The following is a 21503-nucleotide window of genomic DNA, read 5'->3' as shown; positions in this document are numbered from 1 at the left end:
CTAGGATCAGACACGCTCGAGGGCATAGTCGGCGAAGTAACCAAGACTGTCAGCGCCGACAGATCCCCGGGTCCGAAACAGCATGGATCCTTAGACTCCGAAACCCAATACCGGGTTGGAGAAGGAGCGATCGGGGTAAAAAAAAAAAGGGACCGAGCTCCCCCCCCCCCCCCGGAGGGGGTGGGTGGGTTTGAAGCACCCCCATCTGCATTTGAGCCTGCAAGAAATGATGTATAAACAGATGAATCCCAAAACCAGGGCACAAACAGCTGAATAAATTGAACCACGATAACTGCTCAAAGTGGCAAGAACCACACAGAAACGTCCAAAGGAATGTCGTTTAATCACAAATCACCGACTGAGCGCTTTCACCATACAATGGCTTCATCAGAGTCGGTGTAAACATAAAATTGAACCCTTATATACAATTCACTAAATAATCTAATTAACACATTAACACACATAGAAAGACCTCATCAAGTCCCTGCCAATGAGCATTGCAATACTTTGTAAACTATTGTGAAAATCCCTTGACCTAGTACTTGTGCTCTAAAACAAATCAGCTAAAATTTTAAAGCACATCATTACTGATTCACAATAATTAAATAGTAAAATAAAAACAGTTCAAACACCAAAATACAACATGAACATCCTAAAAAAATTTTTTTTTTATAACCAAAAAAAATTATGAAGCCATTGTATGGTGAAAGCGCTCAGTCGGTGATTTGTGATTAAACGACATTCCTTTGGACGTTTCTGTGTGGTTCTTGCCACTTTGAGCAGTTATCGTGGTTCAAGAAATGATGTATCATACGGTCCAAATCAGCGTCTGTCAAGCTTCTGGTGGATCTGGAGGAGGTTGCCGAGGTGGGCCTGGAGGGCCGCCTTGAGGACATCAAGGGAGACTGGTACTCCTCCTCTGGCTCCGGGGAAAAGCAAGGAGAGCAGAGCAGAGAATGAGGAGAACCAGAGACCCTCTTAGTGGGACTAGCTACCGGGGCCGAGGGATGAGACTCATCCCGCCTTTTGTGCCTATGCCGGTCCTTGTCTCTCCTCTTCTCCTTAGAAGAGGAAGAAGAGTCCCCCACACCTTGAGAAACAGAGTGAGTTTGAGTCCCCAACAAGGGAGGGGGATCGGAAGGCACGGAAGCCGCAGCTGCGACCGGTGCCTTAGAGGGAGAGGAGGAAGAATCTGGGGGTAACAATCCCACCAGGATTAGCTTGTTCCTCCTATCCCTGATGGCCCGGGGATTGAAAGCTGCACAGACCTGGCAGCTGGTGGATAAATGGGCCACCCCAAGACAAATAACACACAGTGTGGCCATCGGCTGGGGACAGCTTACGACCACACTCAGTGCATTTAGAAAAAATGGCTTTAGGCCCTTCAGCCATCACACTACACACACACACACACACTAGGGGGAGGGTGAAAAATAAATTTGAAGATAATTTACCACAAAAAAGTTAAAATAAGTATACTAGACGGTAAAGGGGGCTAAACAGAGCACACACAACACAGAAAATCCTAAGAGAAAAGCGATTTTAAAGATTTTTATAAACTTGAAATCTCTCTCCCACGCCAAGAGCTCGTCTCTAGAAGCTGCTGTAAGCCACGGCAAACTAGATCTGGGGATGGGGGATGTATTGCAGGGGATTATGGGTAGGGTAGGAGCTCGGATCTTTAGCTAGGTAAAGCTGCCAGCTCGGATCCGAGGTCAGATCAGATACCCACAGGTTGCAGACCAAATGAAGTTAACCACTTCAGATGAAACTGTTTTAAGCAGGGGCAAGCCCCCCTGCACCCCCCACACCCCTCACTATTTAAATATACCAACTCCGAGATCGCACCCCATTGAACAAAATGGAAACCTCCGCTTATGGAGATTTCCATTCAAACAATCAAACGTTTACAAATTCAAACTCATATGGTCTCGACCATATGAGGTTCGAACTTGTAAAAGTTAGACTATGTGATAGGAACCCGAAGATTTGCCTAGGTTGCAGCTGTACATATGTTGACCATGGAAGCTCTAGACAAAGACTGTAGAGGTTTCCATAGACCTAGTTGAATGGGCACTTAAAGGTTTTGTAAGGATAGACCCAGTTCATTACAGATAAAAGAAATACAATCAGCCATCTGGCTAGAGTTATTTTTGCCACTGGCTTTCCCAATTTCACATCAGCATGAAATTCAGAATTAGGAGGCAAGCATAAAATAGACTTGGGGGGGGGGCAACTGAAGTAGAGTGTCCCTTCGTGACTCCCCCAAAGGAGGGATTAGGACAAAGTAGCTGCTGCATTTGTTGTTTAGGGGAGAAGGCATAAAGATTGCAGCAAGGCTGGTCCCATCAGTGGAAAATCATTCTGCCACTTTCCTGTTGAGAGACCATTCGTGAGGTAGAAGAATGGACCTGTTCGATGCGTCTGCTATCACATTGCTATTCCCTGGAATGAGCATTGCTACAAGAAAGCGGTTGGATGAGATCACCCACTATCACACTCGGGAGTGCTTCTCGACACAAGGGGTATGACTGGTACAGCAACAAACACTACTGACATTGTCCATTTAAATAGCAGTTGTCCCTGAAAGGAAAGCATCCTGGAAGGCCTGCAACACTAAAAGCACTGCTCATCTCTAGGACACTGATATGCAAGTTAGCCTCTTTGGGGGACCAAGTGCCTTGGACTGTTCTCTCCAGTAAGTGCCCCACCCCACCAGATCTGGGAAGCATCTGTAGTCACCAAGGCCATGGACTGAGGGAGAATGAAAGGATGGTGCTGTAGAACTTGCTCTACATGAATCCACCACAGATACCTCTTGCATGCCTGAGTAATCCTTATTTGTGTTGACATGCGCAGGTAAAGAATGGACCATTGTGTTGCTAGCATTCACTGAAGAATTTTCATATGAAACCTTGCTAGAGGAACTAAAATTATGGCAGCTGACACTGACCCAAAGGCCTGAAGGATCAACTGGGCTGAAACATTAGTACAGCGAATTAGTCTCTTGACTTGGAATGTTATGGTCTGCACTCTTGAGAGAGGAAGAGAAGCTATCACAGATGTCATACTGAAAGCTGCACCTATGAATTCCAAAATTTAAGTTGTTTGTAGATGAGACTTGTCAATTTATGGTTATCCCCAGATGAGAAATCTGAAGTAACTGATCTACCGCTCTTGTTAGCAGATTACTGGTCAGGGTAGTAATGAGCCAGTTGTCTAGATGAGGAAACCCTACAGTTTCAAGTGAGCTGCCACAACGGCCATGCATTTGTTAAACACCCTGGGGGCTGTGGTGAGGCCAAATGGAAAGTGCTCTGAACTGGTAGTGACTGGCGCACAGTCAGAAGCCTAAGCACCTTCTGGATCGTCTTAATTATTATGTGATAGTTACACATCCTGAAGGTCTATAGAGCACAACCAGTCGTCCTTGCCCAAGAAGGGTAGACTGGACTGAACCGTGACCATCCAAAACTTTGGATGTCGAACTGACTTGTTCAAGTTGCCAAGATCCAAAATTGGTCAAAAATCCATGGTTTTATTTGGCGCTAAAAAGAATCTTGAGTAAGTTTTGGATTTTATCTGGTCTGGCGGAACCTCTTGGATGACTCTCTTCTAGTAGCTTTTGCATTTGTATTGCTGATTCTTTCCTCTGACTGGGTGGAACATCAGGAATTCTGCGCTGAATTGGAGGTAGAAGGGAGAAGGGTATTCTATAACCTCTGGGAATAATCTTCTGCACCTAAGTATCTTTTATGTCTAGCCAAGCTCTCTGGAGCAGGGATACTCGACCAGATTGCCTCTCAAGGGGGATAATCAGGCCTCCTTTTCAGGAGCACTGGTAGGGTCTTGTCAGAGAAAGAATCACTGGACCCCTGGTCTTGCCGGCCTCCTCAGCCACAGGGCCGTCATCAATTAGAGTTCCCCCTCTGCCCCTAGGAGATCTTCCCCCATGTGTGTCCTGGAAAGAACAGTGACTTTTTGATCATCATCTTCAGACAACCTCGTTGATTCCTAGCAAAGGATCTTTGAGGGGCTGAAGAACGTATACCAACAGCAGAGAGGGTCCTTCCAGCTCAATGTGTCCCTCACTTTGGGGCAAAACAAAGAAGTACCGAAGGGAGCATTGATGAACAAGGACTTGAAGGGTTCCGCAAAAATCATACAAGCGCATCCAGGCATGACTCCTAATAGATATGCCTGAACCTGCTGCCCTCTGGGTGCCTTCAGCTGCATACAAAATAAGCCTTATGGATGAATTCAAGATGGATTGAAGGGTAGTCAGCTGAGAGACCACAGACGATTGGGCCTCAGCAGAAACCGTCCCTAAAAGTGATTTTGAAAGTTTTTTGATCAAATCCCTTTGCAACCTAGTAAAAATTGCCAAATAGTTCAAAAATCTAAGAGCAAAGGTAGTTGAAGCATAAATGTTTCCTAAACCTGTCCATCACCCTTGACTCACTGTTAAGGGGATAAACAGAGGAACTCTGTTCAGCAAGTTCCTTCTTGGTGACCAATGCCACAACCATGGCATCCACGGGCACCCCTTACCCTAAAATTCCTTTACCACAGGTGGAGCCAGAATCCTGTCTGGCCTCTTGGGTATTGGCTCAACTAAGTCAAGCTCCTTCCACGCCCAGAGACCAAATTAATAAGCTTACCGGCGTGCTGAGTAACCCAGGAGGTAGATGGGCCAGCACCAAAGGCCTCTAGAAATGCCAATTCCTCAGGTGAAGGGTTGCTGGTGGTCTAACTACCTCTCTAAAGATCTCGAGGATGTCTCCAAATGAGACTTCTTCTGGAGATGATCATGGGGAACCTTCACCCTTGCCAAAATCAGTATCCTCAGTGACTGATGCTAGTGGAACGTCTGCCTCCTCTTGCACTTTCTCTTCTTAGGGACTTCCTCGGTGGGGCGCTCCAGGGAAGTGTCAGATAAGACTATGAAACTCTGCTGGGTAGTCTGGAGGTCTCCAGCTAGCTATCCCTGTGGCATCGAATAATGAGGCTCCAAGCACAGACATATCTGAGAGCTGGACTGAAGATCTGAAGGGGTTAGACACCCTCTTCACACCACAAAGGCAGTCGCAGAAAAAGAGAAGACCTTGGCACTGAGAAGGCATGCTTCTAGACTGCTGTCTCCTCACACTCCAAAAGTAATCCCCCCAGGTGAAAGTCAGAGGCAAGCTGTCCAATGCCGAAGCACCAAGGCACAAAGATGGCTCCGAGACCTTCAAAGTGCCTCAGATTCAACAAGGAAGCTTTGGCACAGACAGTCCCTCCAGATCGCAAGATGTCGGAGCTGGGGCGCTCAGAGTTAGCTTTGGATCTGAAGATAGGATCTGGGAGACTTAGATTCAGGGACTCTAAAACAACCAAAGGGATCAGAAGAGGAGTCCGAGATGGTGTGGTCAAAGGACAGGCCTCCTGAGCAAAGTGATAGGAGCTGGTAACACAATCACCTGGATCTGTCCTGAGAGAAACTTCATCATCCTATTCACATCTTCCCCAGTCGAACTCCTGGATGAACGAGACAAGGCCAGAGAAGGTGACTGAATGGTGCCTTTCCATAAAGGGGGAAGGGACCCTGGAAGGTACCAAATTAGAGAGAGAATATCGGATCCTTTGCAAAATAATAGGATCTGGAACAGTCAGATCTGAAGGTTTCTTGGTTGGATCAGAGTATGAAGGATTCCTTAACCTTCAGAGAGGGAAGAGGTTTGAGACCTCCTCAAATCCGATTTAGACCTCTTAATGAAACTCTGAGGATGGAGTCAAGGAACTGGAGGGAATTGGAGAATTCGATTCCTTAGACTTCATTCTGGGTGATTGAGCCTCAGTGATAGCTTCACTGAAAGATGATAGCAGCAAAACTTTCAGAATCAGCTTATTCTTCCTGCCAAGTGCTCTGGGGTTAAAATTACAACAAACAGAGCAATCCTCCTGCAAATGCTTTGGACCTAGACAATAAACAGAGTGGAGTGCATGTGTATCTGAGATAGGCAACTTATGGTCACACTTCTTAAAGCCAGAATGACCTTCTCAGCCATACTAGCGTAAAGAAAGAACACAAGAGAAAAATACTAGAAATATGAAGTTTTTTTCCTGGAAAGAGGAAATTAGAAAGGAAAAATACTATCAACAATGGTAATTAAAGATGCACAAGTGTGGAAGAACAGCAAAATTAAACTACAAACAATGGTAAAATGGTGCACTAATGTAAGAGGGTAAGGGATAAGAAGAGAAACTAAAAATAAAGGTTTTTATTTTTGAGGAAAACATATCACTTATCTGCTCAAAGAACAATCGAAGCTCGAGAGCTACGGTTGACCATGTCTTCACATGAAAAGTGGCAAATGAGACCTGGAGTATGTTAAGGGTTGGTGCATCATGGGTAATGGAGAAGCTCAAGAACTTTTTGGTTACCACGAGGTTTAGTAACGGCCACGTCAAATCCATGGTTCAGATCTGAACCCAACAATTGGACAGAATGAAAATTGACATCAGATTTATTTATTTAACATTTTGTTTGGCAGGATAGCCCGACTGACTAGACAAGTGTCAGTTTTCAGCGGAGTCCTGGGGAGAGAAACTCCATAAGTTTACAGAGAGAAAAAAAACTTACAAAGAGACATTACAGAGTAGCAGCATACAGACTGTAGACTTTACAGCAGTTAGTATACAATAAGAGGATATTGCCCCTTTTGGTTGAAAATACAAATGTACAAAACATACAGTGAGAGAAGATAAGAACCTGGTAAAGCATTGCAAGACATTTCACAATTGAATAAGAGTGTCTAAATGTTTAAGTTTCCATATATACATTCAAGGAAATATACATGTAAGATGATGGTTGGTGAAGAGGTATGTTTTAAGAAGGCTTTTGAAAGAGGGTTTTGCAGCTTTGTAGTCTGAGGTCAGGGGAAGATCTATGTTTTCTGAGATGCCAAAAGCATACATTCCATTAATTTTCTTTACATACTCAAGAAGGGTATTATAAAAGTCATTTGTACCTTCAAAATGCATACTTTAGTCTATTTAGCCAATTTAGCTGTAAAATGAAGTACAAATACTTTCTCATCAGATGGTTTAGCACCTCTAAGGATAGTAACAGTAATGAAATCATTGTTCACTGAAATAAGGTGTTTTGAGCTGCTACAGTTAAATGTGAATCTCCTAGTTCCAAAATTCCCTCATCTTTAAGTAAATGATCAGGTACTAGTATTTAAAGTTAAGTAAATTATCAGGTACTATTTAAATTCCTTCATTTACAACAGTTAGTCACTCAGGGATATTTAAGTTGCATGCTTTCATACACTTCCCCTTACTATCCTCTTTCTGCTATTATAGTGGACAATTTCACTCTGTCGTGTTTTTTTTTTGTTTGTTTTGGTAGAGGATGAAATGTCTGCTGTCATTTCATGACTATTAACCTCTGATCATATGGATTAATTTCCTAATTATTCTCTACTGTGCGACTCTCAGCATTAATATCTTTACTCTCAATAGTCCTTCTATGCCATCTTTCCCCATGATCACAGTGAACAATATCCTCATGTAACTGGGAAGAATAATCTTTCCCATTTTTGTTAAACTAGTGTCCTATATACTACTGCTGCTCTCATTTTTTTTAAACAGGAAACATTTTTATTAAAATCACTTATGACACAGGCAATCATACATTTATATAAATGAAAAACCATACTGACGTAATCTTAGTTGCAAGCATACATCACAAACCATGCTGACAATTTTAGTTGCAAACGTTACGCATCACTTATAATCTACCCAATCATTGTCAAACATTACATAGCTCATTCAAATCTTGCCTTCTTTTAAACCTTACTACTCCCCTGTATGTACTGTTCCCAAAATTCCAATTTCTTCCTATGTAATTTGTTCCCATCCTTTCCTAAATATCCCAATTCCAGTTGTTTTATCTTTGTTAATATATTCACTTCTAGTACAGCTGATTTACACTTCCATTTTATAGCAATTGCGTTTTGGTAGCCACTATAATTAGACTCATCATGGCCTTACTATATCAATGCAATTCCGATTCTGTAACAACTCAGAAAAATAATTTCCCTAGATGTATCAATTTGCTCACCCAGTATCTCTGATAGAGTAGTCTGCAGGGAAACTTTAAAGTCTGCCAGCTCATTACATTCCTAGAAAATATGTTCCCGGTTAAATCTTTCTTCCTCTTTACACCTCCAATATTTGCTGTCTACCCGAGGAAAAATTCTCTGGAGTCTACTTGGGGTATAAAAATACTTATGTAAACCTTTCCAAGCAAAAAATCCTAAATCTTCTGGATTCTGTTGCATATTTGGGACACACATACACCCCCCCCATTGTTTCTTTGTGAACTGCTTATCCTCTTTAGTCCTTGACTGTAAGAATCAGAGGTGGTTATCATACAATATTTTATATGCTCTACTAGTTATATTCCTTCTTTAACAGCAGCTTCTATTCTAAAGTCTACTAAAAACTCTGCCAGTGCTTGTCTTTTGTTGATAACCACCCTATTTCTCAATTTCTGTTTGAGTTAGTCACTATCTACATACCTCTCTAGTGCTCATATCAAATATTACTTCCTAGAAGTTCCTTATCTTTTCTTATACTGCATGTCTTGTTTTCCTTTTTGTTACAATTAGACTGTAATATACTACATTTCTGTATAAGCCTTGCCTTTGCTCTTATGAGAATGCTTAATGCGTTCGACCCACACCGACCGTTTAGCAGGCACCTAGCTGTCTTCATCATGGACTCCTCTCTTTCCTATATCATTACTTTCTACTATACCCTCTTTCATTTCTCCCTACACATTGCTTGACTGACACTGACTCAATCTCACTGGCTAGTATTTCACCTTGATCAATTTGATCATCTTATTTTCATCCAGGCAATGACTTACATATTCATTTATTGCAATCAATGCCTTTCTGGATGGACAGTTACAGGTGCCTACTGAATTATTTATCTTAGTAGAACTATAAACAATTTTTTTAAGTGCATCTCAATCTATTTCAAAACTTAAATACTTTATTGCAGTCATTACCTCTTTTGGGGTAATAGCTTCTACAAAACATGCAGCCTGCATAACAGCCCTCTGTCAATAAATCACTCAGTACATATCTAATAACTCAGGTCTAACACTACTTACACAAACAATATGCCATCAGTATAATAAAATTTAAGACTAGGTATACCAACTTAATAAAATGTACAGTAAAGATCAAATGTATAACAGGCAACAGAAAATTCTGCAAAACTATAAAATAGAAGATATTATGCAAACCTACTTCAAAAAATTAAAAATAATACAGATTGCCTTTTTAGAAAGGCATCAGTTTTCTCCAAACTTCACAGTTAAATACAAACATATAAACCAACAAATCATTTTCTGCTAAAAACATAAAATGCCAAAAATTAGAATACATAGGCCAAACATACCTTGGGCAGCAGCCCTACATCACCTTAGAGTTAATACAAGTAAAAAAAAGAAGCTCTAACGAGCGAGTATTTGTATATGGTTTAAAACACTTCTAGACTTCACTGGCTAACAGAGTAGAAACTGTAGTAAACAAAAAGTTGCATACTTATCATAATACGAGATCCATGTTGTCTTCAGTCCGGCTTAACGGTGAGTGTATCAGATCCGAATGGACCTGACCTTGGCACTTTTTTCTAGAGCTTCGGTCCAGGGCTCTGACTCTTCTCCTCCCCATAACTCCTAGTTCTCAGATTACCTCAGAATGAGTTTTCCTGCTTGTAGCTAGCACTACACCTAGATAGCACAACAGACAACCTACAACTGAGTAAGAACAGGGAAAAACAGTAGGTGGCTGTCGAGACATGGACCCATAAAATTAGGAGCCCAGAAAGTGACAATTTAGGATGAGCTGGACAGAATACCACACAGATCTAGCATTATGGTTAAGTACATAAAGTTCATGTCCAATGTTGTCTTACCTGTCAACTCCACAGTTGTGACAGATTCCTATGCTACCAGAGAACCTTGTGGTCTTGTGGAGGAATTTTCAGAAGTATGGTGGGGCCAAAGGATTGGCTTAGTTTGGTTTGGACATGTGCTGAGGAGGGATGCAGAGTACACTGGGAAAAAGATGCTAAGGATGAAGCTGCCAGGTAACAGGAAAAGAGTGAGGCCTAAGATAAGGTTTATGGATGTGGTGAGAGGACATGCAGGTGTGGTTGGTGTGACAGAGCAAGATGCAGACAGGAAGAAATGGGAACAGTTGATCTGCTGTGGCGACCCCTAATGGGAGCAGCCGAAAGAAGAAGGTGGGGCCAAAGGATGTACGACATCTAGATTGTACATCTAACCTATAATCCAACAGAAAGGTATAAAATGTAGACAAAGTGTCTGCAGCAAAAATTGGAACTCTAGCAAAGTAAGCAGTGGAGGTAGCCACAGCTCATATGGAGTAAGCCTTAGGTTTGCCAAGTAAAGGTAATCCCATTTCCCTCAAAGAAAATACAGTTAGACAGCCACCTGGAGAAAGTCCCTTTAGAAACCCATTGCCCCAATTTAGACTTTGAAAAAGAATACAATTCTGCTCTGATTTTCTGATATAGCACATTCTCCTTTGTGGGAAAAATTTTCAAATACTGGTAAACTGATTAAAATTTGCTTCAGAGGCCACTTTCAGTAGAAAATTAGGATTAGTCCGCATGAACATCCTATCTTTATGAAAAACAAGGTAAGGGGATCTGCAAGGCAATGCAAGTAGCTCTGAGATCCCCCTAGCTAAAGTAACTGCTACTAGAAAGACCATCTTCCAAGTAGGGAACTTCAATTCTGCTGAAGATGTAGGCTCAAAGGGAGACCTAGTTAATGCCTGCAGCATGACTAATATACCTCATGACAGTCTCTCTGACTGGAGGAGTGCTAAAGAAAAACCTGACATATGAAAAAAGTTTTAGAAAACTTTAAATTGAAAAACGTATCCAACAGAGTGTACATGGCCCTTGAATCGCATCTTAATTCCTCAAGCAGCAAACGATCCGGGAACTAGAGGGAAATGGGTAGGGAAGGAATCGGTGCCTGGATCCAAGCTGTTGAAAAAAGTGGCAAGGTTAGATCCAGTCAGGTGCGATAACTAACTGTTGAGAGGGATGGAAAACTCAACAGTGGATCATGCCCTCCCTTTCACTGTAATACTTTGGGCAGCAGCCTTACATCTCAAGAGTAAATAAAATTGAGAAAAATAAAATACACCAGCCTAACTGCTCTGCCTTCTAATACAACTGCAGAACGAAATCTAAACCACATGCATTGCAGAGAAAGAAAAAGATTTAGCAGTTGTGACAGCTTCACCTCAGTGCAAGAACTTATACTTTTAGCTTCTTCAGTGCACAACAGCTCACAACTCAAGAAGATTGCAGTTTAAACCACAAACATTGCAGAGAACAGAGATTTATCAGTTGTGACCGTTTTACCCCAGTACAAACACAGCACCTTTAGCTACTTTAGAACCAAAGTAATCCAATCACCTAGAACAGAAACAGAACCTGCGGCCTTCATATCTTCCAGCACCAACACCAAAGGCAAGTGTGCTACCTGTTGAGTTACTGAGACAAAGTGCCATTTCATCCTACAGATTTAATTTGCAGGTAATGCATACAAAATGGTGTCGTCTGAATCTGTATCATATCCCATGGGAGAAGATACTTGGAAAGAATAAACCATTTCTTCCTCTTTATTCTCTGAGGAGACATCCTCTTTCATCACACGATTGATGACCCTCACCCTTTTCCCACAAGGGACTCTCGACACATGGGGCAGATCAGAATTTGGCAGCAGGCTCTAGGGTTTGCAATATGTGAAGGAAGCCTCTGGCCATATGTACTCATTCCTATGGAATAGACTGGGATGGGTAGAGGCATCCACCAGACTGGGATCAAGGCAGCTGCATGGGGACCAAGATGGGTGACTTGTGCTTCATCTTCTGACACCTTTTAGCTGGAGTTTCTGCCTTGGAATTTCAGGTCAAAGAACATGAATCCCAAAATTCCACAAGACCACAGATGTCTTCCCTTACAATAACAAAAGGCCGACCATTCCCCCCTTATGAATTCTCAGAGTAGGTTTTGGCTGTGGACATCCATGAAGGAGCATCTGCTCCAAGAAATTTACCATAGTCAACAGCTTAGTGAGACAGGTCTGTGGCATTAAGCATGACAGGTTTTAAAGGGGCTTTGTCGGAAGCTTCAAGAATTAATATATGCCTCAAGACTCCTCCTGTCTTGTGAGGAATGAAGCCTACTTCCAAAAGTGTTAGGTGTAAATTCCTGACAAAGTCTGCTGCTCTCAAAGCTGGGTTCATGGGCTAATCAAAAGACACTATTCAGTGTGGAAATTATGTGAATCTATCAATTACATGGTCATCTACCTTTCTTGAAACATGGCATACAACCAAATGTCTGACCACCCAAATGCAACAAGGCTGTAAACAGCAGCAGAAATGGTAATCAGAAAAATAAGTACCCTACCGGAAAAAGTTTCTTACCTCTACTAAGCACCAAAACAGGCTGATCATCACCTAACCATGGATGCAATCAAAGCCATGTATAAACTAAACTGTAAGCAACAAGCATCTAAGATGGCATAGGCAGATTATGTTTTTGCACAAGGAGGGTTGGCATCCACCAACCCTGGAGAAGTGTGCTTAGCTCTACAACAGTAAGAAACATTGAATGGCAGTATTCTATTAGAAACAGGGCCATAAATAAATTACAGTTATAATTAAAGGCAAAGACTGTTCTATATGAGAAGAGCAATTCAGGATGCTTCTCCTTAAACAAACATATAACTACCAGTTTCCTGCTAGAAGACGCATCACCTACACTCAAGGCTTTATTAAACACCTTAAAGCAGCTAAAGTCCAGTCATGTTTCAACTGCTATCATAAATTTCTTACATGGATACCATCTGGTACCGGTACCTTACATCTGCTTTGTACCTTTACTATTGTAAGAAGCTCATCCATCATAACTGGAAGAAGAACCACTACTTGATCCAACTTCTATGTTTGTAAGTCTTACCATATCTATAGACTGTCTTAATAGCCCTTTTCTTCATTGAACAGGTGGACCCTAACAGAGAATCACACTCTCCAGGACATTCCTGGACTGACAAAGGTACACTGGTCACCAAGACCTCTTACCCTACATATTGCTTTATCTATCTTCACTGCTGTAGTCTTAGTGTGAAACAGGAGCAAGTAGGATATTACAAAAATGCACCTTTTTAACAAAACTTCTGACTGTCTTAACATCTTAGACAGCCTTCTATATGCTGCGCATTATGCAGCAGCTGAGTTTGCATGACCACAAACAGTCCCCTGACAAGCTCTTAAAGGTTCAAGTCTCTTTCAAATGTTCACCAGCACAGGAAACCAGATGGCCCTTTAACAAGATCCTGACATCATTCCCCTTGGAGTGAAACTGATAGACATTCCTCTAGCCCTCAGTCTATACAGAAGATCCTCAAACCAGTCTTGGAATCTAGTATTGCTACAACAGTAACTGTTAAACCTCCATTGCATTAGGGTGAGAACACCATCCTGCTAGATTCTTGTCATCTAGCATGCATGACCTGACAAACCCAGCGATCATATAAAATATTTCCTGTTCTGACTGGATGCTAAGCCTAAACAAGACTGTTTTCATGCGCGTGTGTGTGCGCGCACACGAGCACATGGAGGGGGTGACAACTAAAATCACCACCTAGCAATCCAATCCCCTTGTGAATATTTATTAGACTAAAGGCTTCTTCAGGCATATAGCACAAAGAATTAATACAGGAAAAGATCTAGCCAGGCTGAGTAAAGATAAGAGGGAGAATGCAGAAGACTTGGAAAAGCAGATTTACTGAATTAAAACTTCTTCAGCTAAGAAAGCAAGGGGGGTACATTATGCTGGGAGGGATACAAAGCAAATAGGAACAGGCAGCAATCAGGCACCAACACAGAAAGAAGGCTGAGGAAAAAATGGACGCCCTAAGTAAGGATAAAGCACAGGGATCTGATAGACTGCAGCCTAGAGTGTTCAGAAAACTGACAACTGTGTTTAGTGCCCCTGGTGAACACCAAAAGATCACTGGACAGTACAGAGCTGCCTGAAGAACAGAAGACAGCAAGTGTAGTACCCCCTGCACAATTACAAAAACAAATAAATATATCTTTCTTAGTATAAAGAACTCCAGTAGACATAATCACTGTACACAAAGCCCTTAAAAGAAGACAATAAAGGAAAGACACAGAACTGCAATTTCCATTATTTCATTTATTCAAAAATGATTGGTATATTCCTATGTTTTTCAATACTTCAGCAGTGTAAGTCAGGTTCATAATTAATGTAAGCATGCACAAATGGGCAATATTCAAAAACAGGTTTTAATTATGCACAGATGTTGACTAAGCCAAAAGCTTGAAAAAAGAAGTTATGTACTCACCATAACATTCCATCTTGGTAGTTGTACTTCATTTGTCTTCAACCTGTGGGAATACGGATCCGAGCCGGCAATTATTACTAGCATCAGCTCCAGACTCCTCCCCTTACCCACAATACACCTCCACTAATCCCCAGATAGAGTTTGCTGAACTTATATTTAGAACCTGACCTGATAACATACTTATGATCTATACTGCTGAACATGAGCCAAGGTCCGGGGGAAGGAGGGACGACTGAAGACAAATGAAGTACAACTACTCAGATAAAACGTTATGGTGAGTACATAAACTTCTTTATCTGAAGTAGTTTACTTCATTTGGTCTTCAACCTGTGGGACAGAGTCCCCAGCTACTAAACTCCTGGGAGACCATCATGAAAGGATATTCCGGAGCATTGCGGAGCCAAAGGATGCTCTCCTTCTAGAAGTCAAATCCAATTTGCAATGAGAAATAAACGTATGAGATGAGGACCAAGTAGATGCAGAGCAAACATTATCCAAAGACACACTAGACCAGAAAGCTGCAGACGTAGCCATGGACCTAGAAGAATGAGCTTTAACCTGACCTGACATGTCTTTGTCCTTATAGACCTGCAGGATGCATGAAGAAATCCATCTAGGTATAGTGACCTTGGAAATAAGTTTGCCCAAAAAGCGTCTATAGAATGAAACAAAACGGATCCGAATTACGAATATTTTTTGCCCTGTGTAAATAGAATCGTAACTGTCTATGAACATCTAACATGTGTAACCTGTATTCCATCCTGTTGGTAAAACTGGGAAAAGAACACATTCAAATTTATAGTCTGACTGATATTGACTGGTGACGCCACCTTAGGAAGAAAAGATGGCTTGGTTCGAAGGGAAACTCCATCTTTATGAAAAATCATGTACAGAAGTTTGATGGACAAGGCCTGTAATTCCGAAACCCTTTAGCAAAGTAATTGCGACCAGAAAGGCTGTTTTCCATTATAGAAATTTTAGATTTGCAGTAGCAGCAGGCTCGAAAGGCGGAGCAACCAGAGCTTGGTGAACCATAGTAAGGTCCCACAGGGGGACAGGATCTTTGACCTGGGGCATAGCAAAAAGGTGCCTTTGATAAAGGCTTTACACAGTCTAGAAGATGCCAAGGATGCAGATTCTCGTCCACATAAAAATAAGAAATGGCAGCCAACTGAACTCTGACAGTAGAAGAACTAGCTCCAATGCTGGAAAATGTCAGCTAGAAATTCAAGAATAGCAGAAATAGGAGTCGTGAAAGGATCTAAACTCCTCTGAGAGGCCCAGAAAGAAAAATGTTTCCACTTGCTGTGATGAACCTTTCTGGTTCAACACATGAGCAGCTACCAAAACAGACTAAACTGAGGAAAGTCCGGGAGTCCTAGCAATTATGGGAACTGGAGCAGCCAAGCCGTGAGCTTCAGGCTGTGCAGACTTGGATGAGGCACCCCCGCCGGCAGGTGTGAAATCAGATCCTGAATGGGATCTGGGATCCAGGGTGGAGCCAGAAGGTGACACCAAAGGAAGGGAAACCATAGCTGGCAAGGCCAGAATGGGGCAATGAGGATCACCTTGCTCCCCAGTCGACAAGCTTTCTGCAGAAACCTCAGAATGAGAGGAACTGGTGGGTAAGCATACAAACGACCAGAAGGCCAAGCATGAACTACAGCATCTCTGGGGGACTCCCCTGGCAGGGGATTCAGAGCGAAAAACCTGCTGCACTTCGCACTGGAAGGAGATGCGAAGAGGTCGCAGCAAGGTTGACCCCACTTGCTGAAGATCTGTTCCGCTATTGACAGATTCAGAAACTTCTCGTACGGCATCAGAATGGTCCAACTTAGCCTGCCCATTAGAATGTTGGACCATCCCAGAATGTGCTGTGATGAGAAAGCAACCGGTTGAGATCGTCCACTCCCACACTCTCATGGCCTCGCGAAAAGGGGGTAAGATCTGGTCCCTCCCTGTTTGTTGATATAACAGACTACTGACATATTGTCGGATTGAATGGCAATTGTCCCCAGACGGAGAAAGGCATGAAAGGCCTGCAATGCTAGGAGGACCGCCCTCATCTCTAGGACATTGATATGCAAGCTGGCCTCTATAGGGGACCACAGGCCTTGGACTGTTCTGCCCGAACAATGCCCCCCACCAGAGTTGGGAGGCATCCATGGTCACTTTGGTTTGGGCCGGGGCTGGAACAAAGGGTTGTCCCTCCAAAGTGTCTGGAGAGCTCATCCACCATATGAGGGACGACCGACACATTTGACTTAGGTGACTAGGACAGATCAGTAGTAATTCCAACAGGGACCACTGAACCGTTAGAGTCCACTGAAGAATCAGCATGTGTAGCAGAGCACACCGAAGAGTTATGGTCGCCACCATCGAGCCTAGGGTCCTCAACACTGATTCCGCTGTCAGGAGGTGAGAAAAGTAAATCAGGGAGACATGCATCCTGAGGTTCTGTACTCTCTCAGAGATCAGAAACACTTTGCACTGGAGTGTGCCTATCCTGGCAACAATGTATTCTATTACCTGCACAGGCTGTAGTAGAGATTTGGATGCGTTGATTGTGATACCCAAACTTAGGGAAAGTGTCAAAGTAATCCATGGTTTTAGAAAGTAGACACCTGGTGGGAGCAGTGAGGAGTCAATTGTCCAGGTACGGACAGACCTGAATCCCCTGAAGCCTCAGGTGAGCTGCTACAACCGCCATCACTTTGGTAAACACCCTGGGGGTGGTGGTGGGACCAAAGGGTAGGGCCTGAAATTGATAATGACTGGCCCATAGCCGGAAGCAGAGGAACCTCCTGGAGCTTCTGTGCATTTTTATGCGATAGTAAGCATCCTGGAGATCCAATGAGCACATCCAGTTACTCTCTTGCAGGTACGGCATGATGGACTGTAGTGTGACCATCCGGAACTTCTCTTTGGCAGCTGACAGATTCAGGGTAGAGAGGTCCAGAATAGGCCTTAAGTCCCCCATTTTCTTTGGCACCAAAAAGAACCTGGAGTAGAAGCACAATCCGGACTGATCTGGGGGTACGGTTTCGATGGCTCATTTTTCTAGCAGCTTGGAAAGTTCCTGTGCTGCTGCCTAACCTTTGCATGGGTGGAATGTCCGGGAGGTGTTTGGGAGATATGGGGAAACCCACAAAGGGATGAATATCCTCTGGATATGATTTGAAGCACCAGAGATCCGTTATGGACTCCCATGCCGCTGGGTGCAAGGACAATCGTCCCCGAACTACCTCCAGAGTAGAGCAGCTGGGCAACCCCTCAGGATTGCTGCCCGGGTCCATCAGAGAATGGCTCTCAAGACCTGAAGTTCTGCAGACCCCCTCGGCCTCTGGGCCAGTGCCCATTCTGTCCTCCTTTGCCTCTAGGGGAAGAAGAACCCTGACTGTTCCAGGAATACTGAGACTTCCTGAACCACATCTTCTTTTGCCCTCTCTGGTTCCGGGAAAAGGACCTTTGAGGGTTAGAGAAGTGGATCCCGATGGCAGTGTCTTCCCATCCTCCTCACTCTGGACTAGAGTCTCCTTGACAGTCTTACCGAAAAGTGTCGAGCAGTCATAAGGGGCATTGGCAAAGGACGCCTTAAAGGGTTAGGTAAATTGGCACAACCTGAGCCAGGCATTACGCCTCATGGACATGTCGGACCCAGCCACTCTAGCCACTCCTTCCGTAGCATGGGAGAGGAGTCGCATGGACATATTTGAAACTGCTTTCAGAGTGGGCATTTTTGCAAAGAACTAAGTCTCGTCCTGCTGCGACATGGACTTGGGTGGAGACTCCTCCAGCTCCTTTACTAGGTCATGTTGGGAGTCTAGTGACAAGAGCCAAGTAATTCAGTGTCCTAATCAAAAAGGTAGCTGAAGCATGCACCCACTTCCCTAGGCAGTCCATCATCTGTGACTCACGGTCAGGAGGGTGGACCGAGGAACTTTCCTAAGATAGTTCCCTCTTCATGGCTGCTGCTACCACCATGGCGTCCACTGGGGAGCCCTTATTCTAGGAAGGCCCGTCAATGGGAGGACTTAAAACCTTATTGGGGCACTTGGGGATCGGCTCCATGGTATCTGGTTCCTTCCATGCCCGTGAGGTGATCAAATCCACTAAAGGATCTGTGTGCCCATGCCAAAAGCCTCCAGGAACACAGACTCTTCAGAGGAGGGCTTGGCAGCAAACCAACCTCCCCAATGGCGCAGGATCTTCATGATGTCTCCAAAGGAGACATCCTCGGGAGGTGATCTTGGCGAGTCCTCCCCATCTAAATCTGTGTCCTCGGTTAGGGATTTGGGGGAGTCCAAGTGCCTCCTCTTGCACGTATGCTTGTGAGGCACATCTCCAGTGGGGCTCTCAAGGGACTGCTCACAAGCAATCTGCTCCTCTGGGGGAACCGTCTGGGGCTCTTCGAGCACGGGCTGTCCCTCTGGTAAGACAATGGGGACCGTAGACAGAGCAGTGGGGGTCTGGGCAGAGTCCGAGGGAGTGGTCAGGGGTCTCGATCCGATGGAGAACCCTTTCTACCACATCGAACACCGAAGGAGAGTGGATCGCCTGGGAAGCCAATAAGGAAGTCAGTCTCCTTGGGTCCAAAGTGAGAATCTGAGCCAGTCCCGAAGGGGACGGAGCTCCGAGGGAGGGAACCTGGCCCGACAACGTCAGAGCCGATGGAAAAGGTTCCACTGCCTCGGATCCAACACCCAGGCTCCAGCTCCCAGAAAGGCTTGGATCTAAACTGGTCGGATCAGAGATGCTCCAGGCAGCTATCGGCATCAAGGAAACAAGGACCATCGGCGCTGTCCCCCTGACCAAGGCCAACCTCTGATCCGAGAACTCTAAAGCCAAAGGTCGGATCTGAGAAGGAGAAATGGGTTGAAAAAAGGGAAGTGAGCTCTCCCTCCAGAGGAAGGGGGGCTGGCAAGACCCCCATCAGCATCTGTGAACAGATAAAGCACCTCATCATCTTATCCAGATACATGTCGGATAAGGAGCAGGTCGACCGTGATGAGGCCACGGACTCCGACCTGGTGGGTCGGGGAACCAAGGCCCGGGAGACTGGACCTGCCTCCTCCGGATCCGGGGAGAACCTCGGAGACTGGAACCAAGGGGAGTCACGGATCCGTGCTGACTTACTCGGGGAAACGATGTCCGGGGACCTCTCTTTTCCTTGGTCTTCGACACTCTCTCCTGTTCTCTACCTCTCCTCTGTTCCGCTGCCACAGGCTTAGATGCAGGAGTTTGTGTCCCAGCCTGGGAGGGAGGGGAGGCCAGAGGAAGAGAAGCGGGAGAGGCAGTCATAGCAGCTGCTGTGACTGAAGCCAAAAATGAGGAAGGAGGATCATAAGCAGGCAGAAGACCTTTGAGGGCCAACTTGGCCTTCCTATCTTTTAAAGCTCGGGGATGAACCCCGCACAAATGGGGCAATCCACACTAAGGTGGGCCACACCTAAGCACAATACACAGAGTGTGACCATCCACTGGGGGAGAGCTTATGGCCAACACACTGTGCAGTGCTTAAAGATGAGCTTTTCAGCCATCCTACAAGAAAAGAAAGAAGCCTTAAAAAAGACAGGCAAAAAACTTTCTTTCTTTACAGTAACAGACACACACCCACTCACCACACTAGACTAGAGACAACACTGAAGTGGGGGGAGGGGCACCACAGACAAACTACTCTATCTAAACAAACCTACACTCGACGCCAAAGCGATGGGAGGGGAAAAAAGGTACCTACACTAACCTAAATCGGCTAAAAGAAATAAAATTTTCAAAACTTGCAGTAAGAAATCACCCACTGTTAGCTGGAGCTCTGAAGACACAATGTATAACAAATCGCGGCAAACGAGATCTGGGGATGGAAGGCGGTGGAGGTGCATTATGGGTAAGGGGAGGAGTCTGGAGCTCAGAGCTGATGCTAGCAATATTTGCCGGCTCAGATGCGATACGGATCCATATTCCCACAGACTGAAGACCAAATGACAAACTACTTCAGATACTACATTACTTAGTAAGGACCACAGGGTTTGGGCCATACCCTTACTCTAGCATTCTGTGTAAACACATATTAGGTCAGAGATTCCACTGACAATTTTATTAACAGATACTGGATTGACATTTTCTTACCATTAGTTTTCTGAGCTGCATTAGTGAGATATTTCACACCATTTCTTAGCTTCCAGGTTACATGCCAAATCTGCAAAATAAGAAACACAGTTTTCAATGAAATTAGTGTCATGTCAGATGGTCCCTTATTCCCATTAGCATAGCAAAAAATCACATCTACATTGTCTTTGTAGGCTCCTTGCTCTTCCTGGCCAGTACTGTTAAACAAGTTAAAAGAATGGGCAGTTCTAACATCTTTCTGACACTTAACACAGAAATTATCCTGTTGATTACTACAGAAACAATACACAATGTTTTTCTCAAGACTGTGGCTCCTGTATTACAACTAAACCATAACTGAAGTCTTTGCCACCACTTAGATGCGAGCCACGCCTCACCTTCCCCTTAAGTCAGTGAGGATTTGTAACGTTCATCTGTGCTCACAAAACACGATTTGGATTATTTCAGCTGTCCCTCATCTGTTGCCTCCGTAAGTAGAATTTTCATTTTTCTTTTACGCCTAAAACACAATGTCTTCAGCACAGCCTGCAAAACAGACATTTTCAATCTCCTTGAAGGGAATACTCCTTTGTGTGCTTCTACCCTTTCCACTAATCTCAAGGGTAATTTACTGACGGGAATAAAAACAGTATTCAAAATGAAAATGAAGAACTTCATCAGTGACCAACTATATCTTCTGGCAAGTGCCTGTCTGAGAAAGTAAAGATGTGTGAGTAACTTAGCATGGGAATCACTGCTGTAGTATGAATCCTTACTCGTGGAAATTAGCTGAAGATGGACATTTTGCCTTTCTGGTCTGACTTCTATAACTTTGCGAACATACGCAGCAAGTTTTACTCCTCCTCTACCCTAAGAAATTGGTAGAATGTACGCCTGAAAGGAGAAGCAGCTCATT

The 21503-nt window shown here is 44.0% G+C and overlaps 1 protein-coding gene across 1 annotated transcript in view; it reads right to left on the bottom strand.

Annotated features, from left to right (window-relative positions):
* PLXNB1 (plexin B1) overlaps positions 1-21503 on the bottom strand; it is a 3809096-nt gene that overhangs the window by 3138263 nt on the left and 649330 nt on the right. Inside the window, exon 3 of the mRNA XM_044078026.1 lies at positions 20609-20678. The gene's annotated coding sequence lies outside the window, so the exon portion shown is untranslated. The remainder of the gene's footprint in view (positions 1-20608; positions 20679-21503) is intronic.

This window comes from Protopterus annectens, chromosome 7.part0 (genome assembly GCF_019279795.1).
Source record: "Protopterus annectens isolate FY-2018-M chromosome 7.part0, PAN1.0, whole genome shotgun sequence".
NCBI classification, from domain to species: domain Eukaryota; kingdom Metazoa; phylum Chordata; order Ceratodontiformes; family Protopteridae; genus Protopterus; species Protopterus annectens.
Note: the sequence above shows the minus strand (reverse complement) of the source record. Positions and strands in the feature narration are given on the sequence as shown.